A 14847-nucleotide genomic window follows, 5' to 3' on the forward strand; every position below is an offset into this window, starting at 1 on the left:
TAAAGGGGCCTCAGCTACCAAAAGCAAAAGCACAGCGCTCTCCTCTGGAGAAAGGTCCTGGGAAAGGTTTTAAGGGAAAAAGTCCAGAATAAGTACTTCGGGGGTCAAAAGTTCTTCAGCCATCCAGGGCATCCAGGGGCTGGGCAGGGCTCAGTGAGGCAAGCCTTCCCCTGGGCCCAAGCAGCAGCACGCCCCTGGCTGGATTCAAGTAGAAACAAGAACATTTTGTAAGAGGACACAGCTCCTTTTTATACAGAGAAATCCTTTGTCTAGCAGGGTGCAGGCAGTGTGAGAACCAGCTACAACTGGTTATAGGGAACTCCTTTCACAGGCCAGGCTAGGGACATCAGACGCACCACATGGGGTGCAGCCAGCATTGTGTGGGGAAAGCCCAGCCCTATTCAGGCCCAGGTGCACCCCTCCCCTCACATCAGCATGCTAATCACTCCATTCACCACCGGGGCAGTCCCACCCAGACTCTTGGAGCCAGGTTCACCAGCCAGCTTCAGCCAATCACACGCCAGACACAAATTACACAAATATGCCAACTTCTAGAAGCACTTCCACACTAGACACAATCATGCCGCATATATCATTGCGCAGCATTCAATCTCACGAGTTTGCACATACCAAACTCGACCCTGCACTCACCACACATCAGGAACTACCATGGGCATACACATTCCCTATTCATTCCTATGGGAGGGCAGGTCACTCTCACCACACACACAGAGAGCTCACGCACTTTACACTGTACCACAGTGAAAAAGTGCGCAGATGCCTAAAATCACCAATACCAGGTCACAGAAACAGGCTAGGAAAAAGCAAAAAAAGTTTCGGGGTGAAGCTGCCAAAAAGGGCCAGGTCCAACACACTTCATCAAACATTTCTAACCGTTTTAAAAAACAGGTATTCTTACTGTTACACGATATATTGAAACTCATTTTATGCAGTCTTTTCACATCTATTAAGAGAAGAAAATTCCAAATTAAATGTGGTTGCTTTGCTGGTGTCGAAACAGTGAGGCAGATGAGACTCGTGTGTCTTTATTAATTGTTAAGGGCCTAGTGCAATATGCATTTTTGTTGTCACAAAGCGTGGAATTCATAAAATTAGGGACAGCACCTTCGAACTTGTGTCGGCATTAGGGGGACCAGAGGGCGTTCAAAAGACCCCTGCGGGATCCTCTGATGCCATTCTCTTGATGTAAACTTTTTTTCCCCCCAAAGCAGCCACTGTTTCTTGGTGGACAGGGTTGGCTTTTAAAAATAACATATATCCATGCCCAGAGATCGAGGTCTGCTGTATCAAATTCGCCACTAGAGTGCAACCTGGCCAAGGTACATCAGGCCCTAAGTTTGTTATTTCACAGGTAGAAACAAATATTTGTATTGCAGTTCTTGCTGACGCTTGTACTTTGACCTTACATTACTTATTGCCACACAGCTTGAGATATCACATATATACCGTTCAGAGTTAATACCAGGACAAAACTCAGGAGCTCAATTACACAGGCCCATGCCAAGTTTAATTTTCGCCCAGATCAAGGTCAAGTTAGATCCCCTTCATTATAAAAGTAGCCCTCTTGGAAGCAAGTAAAATATCCACCCCTGCGCCAAGGTAGGCGTGGAAAAGAGCCATAATTGTGTATTGAAGGCACAGCACTCTCCTTGGCCCTGGTACACTGCACTTGCTTCACTATTAACAGCTAGCCCCCTGTGCCGAGGTAAGCCTAAAAACAGCAAAGATTGCACATGTGTCGCAGGTGGGGTGGTGGGGGTTGGCCAAAGGTTGATGCCGCTGCAGAACTAGAATTGGCGTGATACAATCTAAACCAAGTTGTGCCAGTCACTCTGTGTGCCAGCGCTTTGTGGTTTATCCTCAGTTCACCCCAGCTTCTCCAAGCAGCTGCGTCGTTTGGAAGCAGGTAAGACAACATTAACTTTAAACTTTACATGTACAAACTAACATTGCATTCCTGAGACGTTAGATAAGGAGAAGGTAACTCACTGGAGTGAGACAAGAGACAGCCGATTGCATTACGTTTATTTCTTTTTGCATGATTAGTTAAAACCATTGTAAACATTCAACAATATAAAGAGCACCCGGTATTAAAAACGACAGTATCAATTAGATTACAAAAATACCTTTGACAAGTAAAAAGTATACAAAATCACATGATTAACAATATATAAAAAAATTAGCAGCAAAAAGCCCCATTCATAATAGCAGCTGCGGGAGATAATAATATACCATTCAGTTTCTAAAAGATACCAATATCAGGATACAATGCACACTGACATTAACAATATAGTTGCAAAAACCCTATTCATAATAGCAGCCATGGGATATTCAAATAAAAACATTATTTATTGTTTGTTATTTAAAACTATAGCATTATGCTATAGATAGTATACTAAATTTAAAAGAACTATACAATATATATATATATATATATATATATATATATATATATATATATATATATATATATATATATATATATGACATCACTGATGACATCTGAAATGACATCACTGATGACATCACTGATGACAACACCCAGTGACTGTATGTTTCTGTAAAGTTAAAATATGTCTTACATATTGAAGAATGAGTGGATGTATAAGTGTCTGGATGAAGGATTTAGTAGGTGCATGACTGACTGTATGAGAGAATGATTAAATGTGTCTCACTGAGTGCATGGGTTAGTGATTAAAGTGTCTTAATTTGGCAATCATTATTTATGTTCTTCTGTAAACTGCTGCATGTTTAAATCAGTAGCTATATCATTAACTATATGGGTTATTGAATGGTTGCCCAAGTATTTGTATGGGAGACTGAGTATGTGTGTGGGTGGCTGGGAGGTGTATATAGATGTGTGAGCAGTTGATTCCCTATGTGTATGGGTTCAAAAGTGCATGTAGAAACAGCTGTATGGACAGTTGACTGTGTGCATGAGTATATTGGTGAGTGAATGGATATGTCAGTTCTACATGTTAAAGTAAGTACATATGTAAAACACACTCCATGTGAGAGTTGACATATATAAATAACTGAACATAAGAGCCAGTGAATGTGAGAGTGGCTGTATGAATCATTGTGAACTTGTATCAAGGATTGTATAAGAGAGTAAATATGTGTTAGTATATGTTTGAATAAGTAAGGTGTGTATAACTGTATAGTTGAGGAAATGGAGGTGGGATTGATTCTTTGCATGACTGACTAGGTGTGTGGGTAACTCCATGGATGTGTGACAGTCTGTGAGTGCCTGTTTACACTGAGTGTATCTAAGGTTATATTAGAGTCTGAAGATGTATTATCACATAAATGATATCATCAGTGATGTAATCAGTAATGTCAAATGAGATGTCAGTGATGTCATCAGTGATGTCATTTGAGATGTCATCAGTGATGTCATCAGTGATGTCATTTCAGATGTCATCAGTGATGTCATCAGTGATGTCACTGACCATGTCATGAATGATGTAATATGTGACATCATTAGCAGTGGATTGCGGGTCCGCGATATATAGTTAGTGCATCTAACTATATATGGAATTTCAATGGTTTTGTGCAAGTAAAATAAGGTTTTTTAAATGCTAATCCCTAACTATATATGGTCTATAACCTATGGTTTTTTCAGTGAATTTTCAAGGTTTTGTAAATGCAAATTCCTAACTATATATGGTCTATAACCTATGGTTTTTTCTGTGAATTTCATTGGTTTTTTAAAAGCTAATATCTATAGCTGTAAAATATATTCTTTATTAAGTGACGTATCACGTAGCCCGTGAGACGCCTCAGGATGCATCGCATAACCGTGACGTATCGCCTCTGCAGCGCAAACCAAACCCAAAACGTAAGCGCGCCAGAACACGCTTAAAGATATATATATATATTTTTTTAACCTTAATTAGACAAAATCCACACGTGCACATATCATAAACGTTCAAAAAACACAATATGTCGGACTCCCGTTACGCTGCCGGTTAGCTGCCCGGTTAACGTACCAGGAAGCACCTTTACCGCGAAAAATCGCAATTTTTTTTTCACCCCCCAGGGAACTTTAATAGCCCCCTCATCAATCCTAGGGGTTCAGGAGGGGTTTGCCTTACCCCTTTCATTCATTTACACCTGTTTTTTTCCACCTCTTGTCTCTCGATCCCACAGAGAGACAAGATGGCGGCCGCTCCAGACTGTTTACAATGATAACAGCCAATCAGCTTCTCTACGGCGAAAAAACGGAATTTTTTTTTTTTTTTTTTTTTTGGGCCCAGCGTGGCTCTATAATACCCCCTCATCAATCCTAGGGGGTCAGAAGGGGTCTACCTTGCCCCTTTCCTTCATTTCCCCCTTTGTTTTGGCCTCCTCTTGTCTCTCGATCCTACCGAGAGACAAGATGGCGGCCGCTCCGGACTGTTTACAATGTTGACAGCCAATCAGCTACTTGTCAGACTCCCGTTACACTGCCAGTTAGCTTCCCGGTTAGCTGCCCGGTTCGCGTACCAAGACGCGTCTCTACGGCGAAAAAATCGGATTTTTTTTTTTTTTTTTTTTGGGCCCAGCGTGACTCTATAATATCCCCTCATCAATCCTAGGGGATCAGAAGGGGTCTACCTTGCCCCCTTTCCTTCATTTCCCCCTTTGTTTTGGCCTCCTCTTGTCTCTCGATCCTACCGAGAGACAAGATGGCGGCCGCGCCGGACTGTTTAGAATGTTGACAGACACCGGAGAGCCAATCAGCTTCGCATCGCAAAGTTCCGATAAGCGAAAAGTACGCGAACCGGATCGCTGCCCGGAGCGCTGTTACAGATATATATCTTGATTTAAACGTTAATTTCTCAAAATCCACTGAAGCACATATATTGAGACCTAGCAAAGGCACATCGGGCTAACAGTCCCTACAATTTTGCCAAGTTTCGTGCAAATCCATTCAGCCGTTCGAGCTAAAAGTGAGGCCAACCGCCCTATGGAAATTAACATGGGAAAAACGCGTTTTGGGACCCCCCTTTTTTCTCTGCCCCCCCTTGACGAAACCCCCCCAAATTTCTAGGAGCTGCTCAGAAACAAAATGTGCCATTTTCCTGAAAATTTCAGCCGATTCCGTCCACAAACGCCAAAGTTATTAGACATAGAATTTTCAGAAGTCCCATAGGGAAAAAATCCTAACTATATATACCTACTGGCTATCGCCAGTAGGTAATATATATATATATATATTCAATTGATTCACAGTACATTGGTTACACAGCTCATTTAAACGTAAAAAGTGATAGAATGCAATAAAATCAGGAAACAGTAGTCTGTTTTATGAAGTACAGTCTCCAAGGGAACCTGATAGGGTTACCGCCTCAATTCACAGAAACATCTTAAAAACGGGTCAGGATTGGAAGAGGACTATTGTGAAATATGTGCCCTCCAATTTGATATTCTGTCATTCCCCTTGGACCGCACTTAACTAAATTTTAATGCAGGGTTAAACATTTCACCACGTTTCAATTGAGCTGTGGATCATTTGGATAAAGTCATTTTAATATTGCTGCTCTACGGGTGCGAATACCACTTCTATTAAAATATTTTTTCAATAACCACAGGCGATATGGTTTTAAGTTAGGGCAGACGCAAATTAAATGTATTAGATCCTACTTGGGTGCTCCTTGAAGACTGCATGCCTTCGGGCTATTGTATTGGTCATGGTCATACAGTCATGGGAGATACTGGAAAGCTTAGACAAATGCTCAGTAAAAGTGCAGTGCTAAACAGAACCTACAGAAGTGCGAGAACCCTTTGTCTATATATACTAAAATTAAAGTGCAAGATGCCAGTTGGCAAAAGGGTCACCCGGTCCATTCCGAAGGGGATCATGCCCAGCATAGTGGAAGGGGGTTTGCTCTCAAGGTGTAACATTTTTAAGCATTGATGAGGCAATTGTCATAAACTTAATAAATCTTACCATCAGTTGACAGGGGTAACCTTTCAGACATCAATTACTGCTGTTTTGCAGACCCTTATGCTCAACTGCCTGAAAATTGGAGGAAGATAATATCCTCTAGGTGAACATAAAAATGGACACAAGCATAACACGCGTAAAAGTGCCTCCTGCATATAACAACAGCCCCTATAAGTAAAGTTTGAAGTTCCAGTCAGACAGCCATATTGGTATGCTTTGAGTGGAAGTAAGCCGAACCTTGGTGCATTCATTAGAGTAAAGTTTATAGGACGCGACAAGTACCCCGGACGAGATAGTGGTTGCTATAAATACATTTTCAGGTCAGCATAATTCTTGATGTTAATAGAGAGCAAGTCCTCATGAGGTGACTAGAGCCTCTCTTGCTTTATTAGTAGTTTTGACATACCTTTTGAAGGCAAATCGATCTCCAAAATGTCTGTTGCAACCAGGTGGTCTCTGGCTACCTGGATAAACTTGTAGGAGTCAGATTGTAGATCCTTGGTAATGTCCCACAGAAGTTTTTTAATGGCCCCTGCTCAGCTAATGCAAGCTTATAGCACATGGATAAAAAGATGTTGAACAATGCTTTGTTTGTTGAACTAAGTTGATCTCCAAACAGACCTGAGCATGTGCAGAGCATGTTGTTGCTTGAATAAGTAACTGTAACGTTGGCATTGAGCCCATCTAGCCGGCTTTTAAGATGTGGGCATTCATTTGCTTTCAATGACTTTGCAGATTGCTGTCAAATCAAGGTCACTGAGGTTTCGAAGTAGTCGATAAAAAGCAAAATTCATTGCCTTGGCTGATGTTTATAGAGCCTCAATATGCAGGGTAGGAAGGCTGCATTTAATGAGCCAGTCCCCTAGGTACTTGATGGTAGGTTAGCTTTCAATCTTCTGGGCAATATATACCGAGTACATTTTTTGTTTTTCTTATTCTTGAAGACTGTGATCTTAGTTTTCAATGTGTTAATACTGAGTTTATTTCTCTCGCAGTACTCGGCAAAAGTTGATAAGGCTTTTGAAGACCAATTGCAGTTTGATCCATAAGTGTTGCATTATCGGCATATTGTAACAACTGCACCTTTTTCCCTTAGAGTTTTATTGGGAAGCAGATTGTAATGGTAGTGAGAGCCCTCTTCCAGAGGAGTAGATTGCACTTGAAAACAGGGGTCAAACTGAAAGGAGAAGCCATAACTTTAGTTTAATAATAGGGTGGGCTCCTTTGGCATTTGCCATTAATGTACTTTTGTGATATTAAAAACAGTGAGAGTTCAAAATAAAATATTCCTCTAAGATTATATTTAAAGCATGGTTCTATAATGTTTATCACTATCATAGGTTAGACATAGCTTTTGCTGCCTATCGTAAGCATCTTTAAATAGGCAGTTGTATTGGTTACCATTATCAAATTTGTTAGATAAGTTAGTGTGCTAAATATTAATTCTATGCTTTCTGAAAGTTTTAAACCCCTGCGAATTCCTATTCTCTCTGCTTAATCTTAAATCATTCTTTCTTTTCACATTTTTATTTCATTTTACCAGTTTTCTCTGAATATATCATGTTACACCGCAAACAATGACAACGCATGCTTTCACAACACGGTTTTTACATCGCATGATTTTACAACGCATGCCATTAAAATGCATTTTTTTAAAGTACCATTACAACACATTCCATTACAACGCGTACATTACAACGCATACCATTACAACACATAATACTTTTAGGGCAACAGTAGGGTAAGTGTTGGATAGTGTAGGGGTAAAAATTACTATTCCCATTCCAGTGAGTGCACCGAAGGGAAAGTGTTGGATAGTGTAGGGGTCAGAATTGCTATTCCCATCTACCCCAAAACCCATACCCACCCCAAAACAAAAAAAATCTCCATTACTTACCTTAATATGCATTGTAAATGCATGCGTTGTAATGGTATCCATTGTAATGGCATGCTTTGTAGTTATATGTGTTGTAATGGCATGCGTTGTAACAGTTGTGTTGGAATAACAGTGCAATGTAATGACTGCGTTGTAATGGATGTTTCCCATTTTCTCTTTCTATGACTTATCTCCTTATTACTCTTTAATTTGTTTTAGGATGGTTTTTCCTTAATTTTTAACTTGTTTGTTACTCTATCCCTTCCTTCTCTCTCTCACTGTCTACTGTCTCTTCCTCTCCTCCCTGACAATATTTGACAAAGTATAAACAGCTGTAGTATTACATTTAGGTTTACTATTCATGTTGACTTAAATTATATTTCATTGTATTGAGTTCGGAGCAAACACACACACTCTACCCCAGTCACAGATCTGGGTTGAATCTATCATCTTTCTTTAGCTCACTTCGTCACACCATTTCAGACACGGCTATATGCAAATCAGTCTTGACCCTGTGCCTCAAGGGAACAGTCCAGCCCGAATCGCCAAGCCATGTCTGTGACTGGGGGTGAGTGTATGAAATGTTTCTGCCCTCCGTCCATCACCTTCTTGTGTTTGCTTTGTTCGCTCTAAGTCTGCAGGGTATGCCCAGATGTGGGTTCCTTGCTCACTTTGCCTCTGGATTCAAGCTAGCCTGGCTGATGAGGGCAATTAGACCGAAACCGGTCCCAGGATGCTTGTTTACGGTCCAGGGAAGACATGGCTTGGCAGTTTGGGCTGTTTAAAGGAGCGTCAAGTCACAAACAGAGACATTGCATCATATCACTGATATGGGCATAGGTTTCCAAATGTGGAGTCTAAAAAGGTTCAAGCTGTCACAAAGTGTAACACAAATGACCATGCACCACAGGACTAGCAATGTGTTGGATGTAGAGTTGATCTTCCAACATATATTATCCTGCCTGCAGACAAAAGATAATCATAGACCCTCATACCTAGGGTACCAGATGAACACTCATCATGAGAATTGATATTTGTATATTTTTAAAATCAACCCCAGCTCCCAAGATTAGTTTCTGAAAAACAAAAATATTATCGAATGGGCTTCATGACATGTTGACCTGCCATGCAATACTGTTTTGATGAAAATGTCAGCAAGAAAGCTTTGGCCAAAATGATCCCCATTTTCCTGTTATGCATGCTGGGATCTCAGGACTGGGTGGTCAGACCCCTGCCATGTGGGTTAGAGGAAAGGGCCTCCACTTGGTGCAATGCTGCCCTACGTGTAATCACAGTTTGGTAGCAATACCTGGTGTGCTTGATGCAACTGTTAAGAAGAAAAACAAAGTAAGCAAGGGATGTACCCACCTAGTATATCATTGCAGCAGACTTAGCTAGAACCAAAATATTTAAGCATTGCACTCATGCAGAAAAAGAGAAAATAGTTTTTACTACTTTACTGCACGTGTAAATCTCAAGGAAGCAAATTTACCTTTGCCCTGGTACAGATTAGAGAATATTATTTACTCTAAAGTGATGAGGAGAAAATAGATTGCAGAACCATTGCAATATATTTCAATGGAGAGTGTCATGGGCCCTAATTAAAAGAAGGAATAGGCCTACTTTGCTGCAGTTTAAATCATGAAATACAGCAATAATCAAGGTTTAGTGGACCCTCAGGCCAAAGGGCCCCGGTACAACTGCAGCTGCTGCACCAATGGGAGCTACGCCCCTGATACATTCATCAGCCAGTTTTGTGTGCGTCAATAAAACTAAAATAAATATAACTACATAAAAACTAAGCGCCATTGATTTTCCATTATGGTTGCTATTTCTATAAGACCATGAACTATTTTTTCCTCAAACATAGTGTTGTGTATTTCCCATATCCCTGATAGGCTCTGGGCATTGGAATAATATACACTATAGTTTTGACATAGGACTGAGGTCAGTATGTCTCTATCGAGTACATTAAACTTAATTACTTGTGTGTGCCAGCTAACTCAGAGGTCACTAGAAACTTCTTGAATAAACAAGAAGGGATTAGTTTCTGACAACTACATAAACATGACAACTTTGTTTCCCTTTAGAATCGGAACAGTCTCAGAATCGTGGAAACAATAGATAACAGTTTCACCTAGTCAATCGTACATGCTTAGTTTCTACAGACGTACACGGAAATAGATAGACAGGCGTTGAAAAAAACGGGTTTATTGAACAGTCTTATTTCTCGTGCAAAAGATATGAACTGCTACAATCATAAGACAGAATGCGAAGTATAATACGTACAGCGTTAGCAGTAAAATAACATAATACTGCAATAGCATGGTTTGTAGCTATTGACAGATATTCATAAAAATACATACATAAATAACACAGGCTAAAATGTGAATACTCATCTGATTCTTCTAGCTAGTTCTACCCCAGTGTACCTAACCTAAGTGTATTACGAGGTAAGAAGTAGGTGCTGTTTGTCTATAGTCTAGTTTAGCTATAGTTGCCAAGATTTGCCAAAAGTCCCTCTAGGTTCTAGTCCGCTCCATACCTTAGAATGAGTGAGGTTGGAATCTCTTTCCAAGTCTTGATCTCTAACACCCCGCAAGGGGAGTCAGAAACACTGGAGCTGGATTCTCTGTGAGGAGGATGACAGCGTCTGGTCAGTGTTTCAGGCGGGGACTTGACTTCCTTACGAACTTGCCATGGTGAGCCGTGCAAGTAGGCAGCCGAACTGTGGTTTGCCATGGTAAGTGAAGGTATATTTATACCTTGAAGGTGTGTAGGAATGCCGGAATTGACGTAAAAGTCAGGCAGAAGAACGTCATGAATGAACTTCTAAGGAATAGATGTTCATGCATAATAAATGAGTTCTTGGAGAAATCAATATCCAAGCAAGGGAAAGTCCTAAAGGCTTAAGAGTCTGGTTTTCCAAGAACTCGTTGTGACGTAGATGAACGGATGGAGGTGGCCATGCCTGTATTTGGTTAGCATGGATAATGCCTAAATAAGGGTAGGACTTCTATGCCTAAATATGGGCAATGCGAATTGTGCCTGTATAAGGACATAAATCGGGAAACCTATATACGGTATCTAAATCGACCCACAACACGTACTCCACTTATGTATGAATGACATTAATAAATTCTTAACATGCTAAACATATCTAAAATATAGTCACATATGGATGACTAAGAACATGTCTCAAAATACATTGAAAAATGCATAAAAACTGTTTGCCATGCATAAAAATGCATTGGTGCTGTACATATTAAAGCAATGTTTCATCTTAAGCATATATTTACATTAAATGCTAAATGAATGAACATACACAAATATATACACATTATGAAATGGCTCGTAAATAAAGAAGGACAAAAAAAAACATTTCATGTCAAGTTACATAAAACAATTGATATTGACAAGGTGACATATTGTCACTGAAAGTGTTTCAAGGAATTCTGTTTTTCATGAATAGTTCTACTGTAAGCAGATTACTATGCCATAAAAAGGAAAATTCTAATTTGAAAAAAAATGTAATCTAGGAACAAGTTACAAGTTCAGTCTTTGTTTTGAAAAATGAAGGCCAAATTCAGAGTCAAGTCAAGTCAGAGATTATGTTTATTTAGATAAAAATCTTTAAACAAGCATAAAAGCATAGCTACATGATTAAAAATGTTCTACAAAAAGGTAATAAAAGTCATTACAGATAACAATATTCCAGTATAGTTTAGAAGAAGACTTACACAAACTTTAGACATCTATTATAAAACAATTATTAAAAACAACCTTTTGTTTTCTCCTAGACAAGTTTATATAGTTTAAATGTTTTAAAATTTCTTTAGATTACTCCTGGCTATTTTGGGGACTCTGGGCTACTTTTATGTATTTCCCTAAAGCAATGGCAATTTCGATTGAGGGCATTTCTGTTAAGAGGTTGACCGCATGTGCCCTTGTTCTTATAGCATATTTTAGAAATATTGGGCGTAGCCACATTTTACGCTCTTCTAATATTGTTAGGCAGTCTAGAATGATATGCATCAAATCTCCTTTGGTGCCCAAATTACACCTACAACACCCTTTGTGATCTAACATTTTTAATTTAAAGTCTTTATTTATTAACCACAGATTGATCCCAATTCCCATCCTTAATATCTCCTGTCTATACCAGTGATTTGGTAGAATGTATAAGTAGGGGAACCAGTTTCCCATTGACCATGAGTGCATCATAAATTCTACAGATTTTTTCTTTGCAAGGTATCCCATGTCAGTCTTTCTGGATACTTCTTGCCCATTAATTTTCAAATCACTCTTAGTACACGCTATTTGTTGGGTCTTTTGGCACATCTCCACCTTTAGCCCTTCACAAACCACCCCCTTTTGTACCGCTTCACAAACCTGCATCATTCTTTCCCTACATGCTTTTGCCCATTTTAGATCACTGGTTTCGATCTCTTTCCTACACCACTGTGCAATTTTTTGGCCTTTTGTATTTTCCAATCGTTTCCAGAATCTAATTAACGCAACTTGTACTTCTACCCCCCAAGACTTAGTTCATATTTCCATTCTTATTGCTTGGACCATTGAGGATTGGGGTAGGGATAAAAGGCTTTTCAGGCATTTCCCTTCCTCTAGGTCCCAGACTCCTTTACCGCTCAAATAAAGGATTTCTGCGCCGTAGAGGATTTGTGGGGTTATCATTGTGTTACATTTTTTTAATAATGGATGGTGTGACATATCCCCATACTCCCGGTTAAACATTTTTAATCCACAGATTGATGCATGTGCTTTTGCTTTTTGGGCTTCCAGATGAGTATGCCAGTTTAATGTTTTATCGAACCATATACCTAGGTAACGATATTCATTGACCGTTTCCAGTTTAAGATCACCTAAAAACCAATTAAACTTAGTTGCCTTTTTACCAAAGCATAACATTTTCGTCTTGTCTAAGTTTACTATTAAAAATTTCCTAACGCAATATTCATTACAAGATTTCAGCTTTCTTTGGAGGCCTATCTCTGTCTGGTCTATTATTACCAAGTCGTCTGCATATAAAAGACAGGGTACCTTATTTCCGTCCATTCTGGGACTTGCTCTACCCTCAACCTCTAAACAGGCGGGTAGATCTGACGGGAATACGGAGAATAGCTGTAGGGCCAAAACACAGCCCTGTCTCAAGCCGTTTGCAATTGGTATTTTTTGTGTTAAAGACCCCTCAGTGTCTCTGATTACCTGAGCCCAATTGCCTTGGTGTAATTCTTTTATTATTGTCAAAAGGTCTTTAGGGATATTTCTCTTTGTGAGAGTTTCCCACAGGCATTCCCGATCTACTGAGTCAAACGCTGCTCGGAAGTCAACGAAACAGCAGCACAGCTTGCTGTTTTGTTCCGTTTACTTCCTCGCCAAAGCCCATACTGCGAAACCGTGATCTATCGTGGAGTGCCCCTCTCTGAACCCTCCCTGTTCAGTGGGTACAATTGAAAACTCCTCGACCCACGCATTTAGTCGGTTTAGCACAATTTTTGAGAATACCTTCTCTCCTACATCTAGAATGTTAATCAGTCTGTAATTTTGTGGCATGTCCATGCTGCCTTTTTTATGGATTGGCCTGATTACTGCGCCTTTCTAGTTCAGCGGCATTATGCCTTCCAGAAGTATTACACGAAACATCTGGGCAAAGAATCTTGCCCACCACTTTATCTCTGATTTTAATATTATTGCGGGAAGAATATTGGGGCCTGCCGCACGAGTTAGTTTCAATTCTCTTATTATGTTCTCCACTTCCTCTTCATTGAAATCTAATTTAAAATCTTCCGATATTTCCTGCCAGGGTTGGGGCTCTGTGTACCCTTGGGGATCTCGTGCCTTATACAGTTTCCTTAGGTATTCCTCCCAAGCCGCCTCGCTAACAACACATTTCATTTCTCCATCAGTTGGACCAGACGCTGCTTTTACCATTTTCCAGAATTGCCTCAGGTTTTTATCTTCAATTGATACTAGCAGGTTTAACCAACATTTCTCTTTATAAAATCTTTTTGCATCAGAGACCATTTTTTAAAAATCAATTTTCAGCTTGTTTAAATATTCTTCTCTCTCTTGGGTGAAATGTTTCCTTTGGCTTCTTTGCACTGCCCGTATCTCCCTTTTTTTAGATTGGCAATCACTAGAGTACTATTTCACTCGACTAACCGGGGTTTTTGCACTTTTTCTTTTATCCTTTTTTATTTCTATTCTTAAGCACTGAACTACTTGACCTAACTTCCCTATATACCATTCCAAGCCCCTACTCCCAAAATCTTCTGGTTCAGTTTTCTGTTGAAAGGCCTTTAATTTTTCATGATACTCCTCCGTTAGTCTTGTCGTCACACGTTTGGGGTACTCAACTTCTAGTCCAATCACTTTATCTCTATATACCTTTCTCCCCCCTAGTATTGTTAGATGCAGTGGAGTGTGATCACTAATTTCACTTTGATATATCTTAAATTCCTGTACTAGGTGAAAGTTCCAGGCTAACATAAACATGTAGTCAATCGGGCATTTCTGTGAGCCTGGTTTAAAGGTCTTCCGTGCCGGGCAGTCTGTTTTAATTCTGCCATTTAGGCAGAGAAGACCCCTTTCTCCTAGAAATGTTACTAACTCCATATCCTGTTTCGATGGATCGCATACTGGGAAACTGGCATAGTTTATTCCATAAACATCCAATAAATCTCTATTCCAGATATCAACCTTTTTAGGGTATAACTTATGATTGAAGTCCCCCATGATTATCAATACATCTGAGACATATTTATTTAATAAAAAGTCAATATCCTTTTTGAAAATTTCTACCTCGATAGCATACTCTGCAACATTGTCCCACTGCATATAAACATTTATAACAATCAGCATTTTATGTTTCTTTCCTGATGTCAATAGTTCTAGTCTACAAGCCAATAGCCATTTACATTTAGTTTTTATGGGTGTTACTTCTCTTATTACTTTTTTGAAACAAGGGTCATTATCCCGGCAGATGGTCAACCAAATC

The 14847-nt window shown here is 39.7% G+C and overlaps 1 protein-coding gene across 2 annotated transcripts in view; it reads left to right on the forward strand.

Annotated features, from left to right (window-relative positions):
- Positions 1–1496: 1496 nt before the first annotated feature.
- The window catches only part of LOC147707978 (amine sulfotransferase-like), a 453149-nt gene continuing 439798 nt past the window's right edge, over positions 1497–14847 (forward strand). Inside the window, exon 1 of one of the 2 annotated variants that reach the window (XM_086926801.1) lies at positions 1497–1726. The gene's annotated coding sequence lies outside the window, so the exon portion shown is untranslated. Of the gene's footprint in view, positions 1928–14847 lie in introns of both variants that reach the window. The other variant, XM_086926802.1, reaches the window with a different exon arrangement.

This window comes from Lissotriton vulgaris, chromosome 6 (assembly GCF_964263255.1).
Source record: "Lissotriton vulgaris chromosome 6, aLisVul1.2, whole genome shotgun sequence".
NCBI lineage: Eukaryota > Metazoa > Chordata > Amphibia > Caudata > Salamandridae > Lissotriton > Lissotriton vulgaris.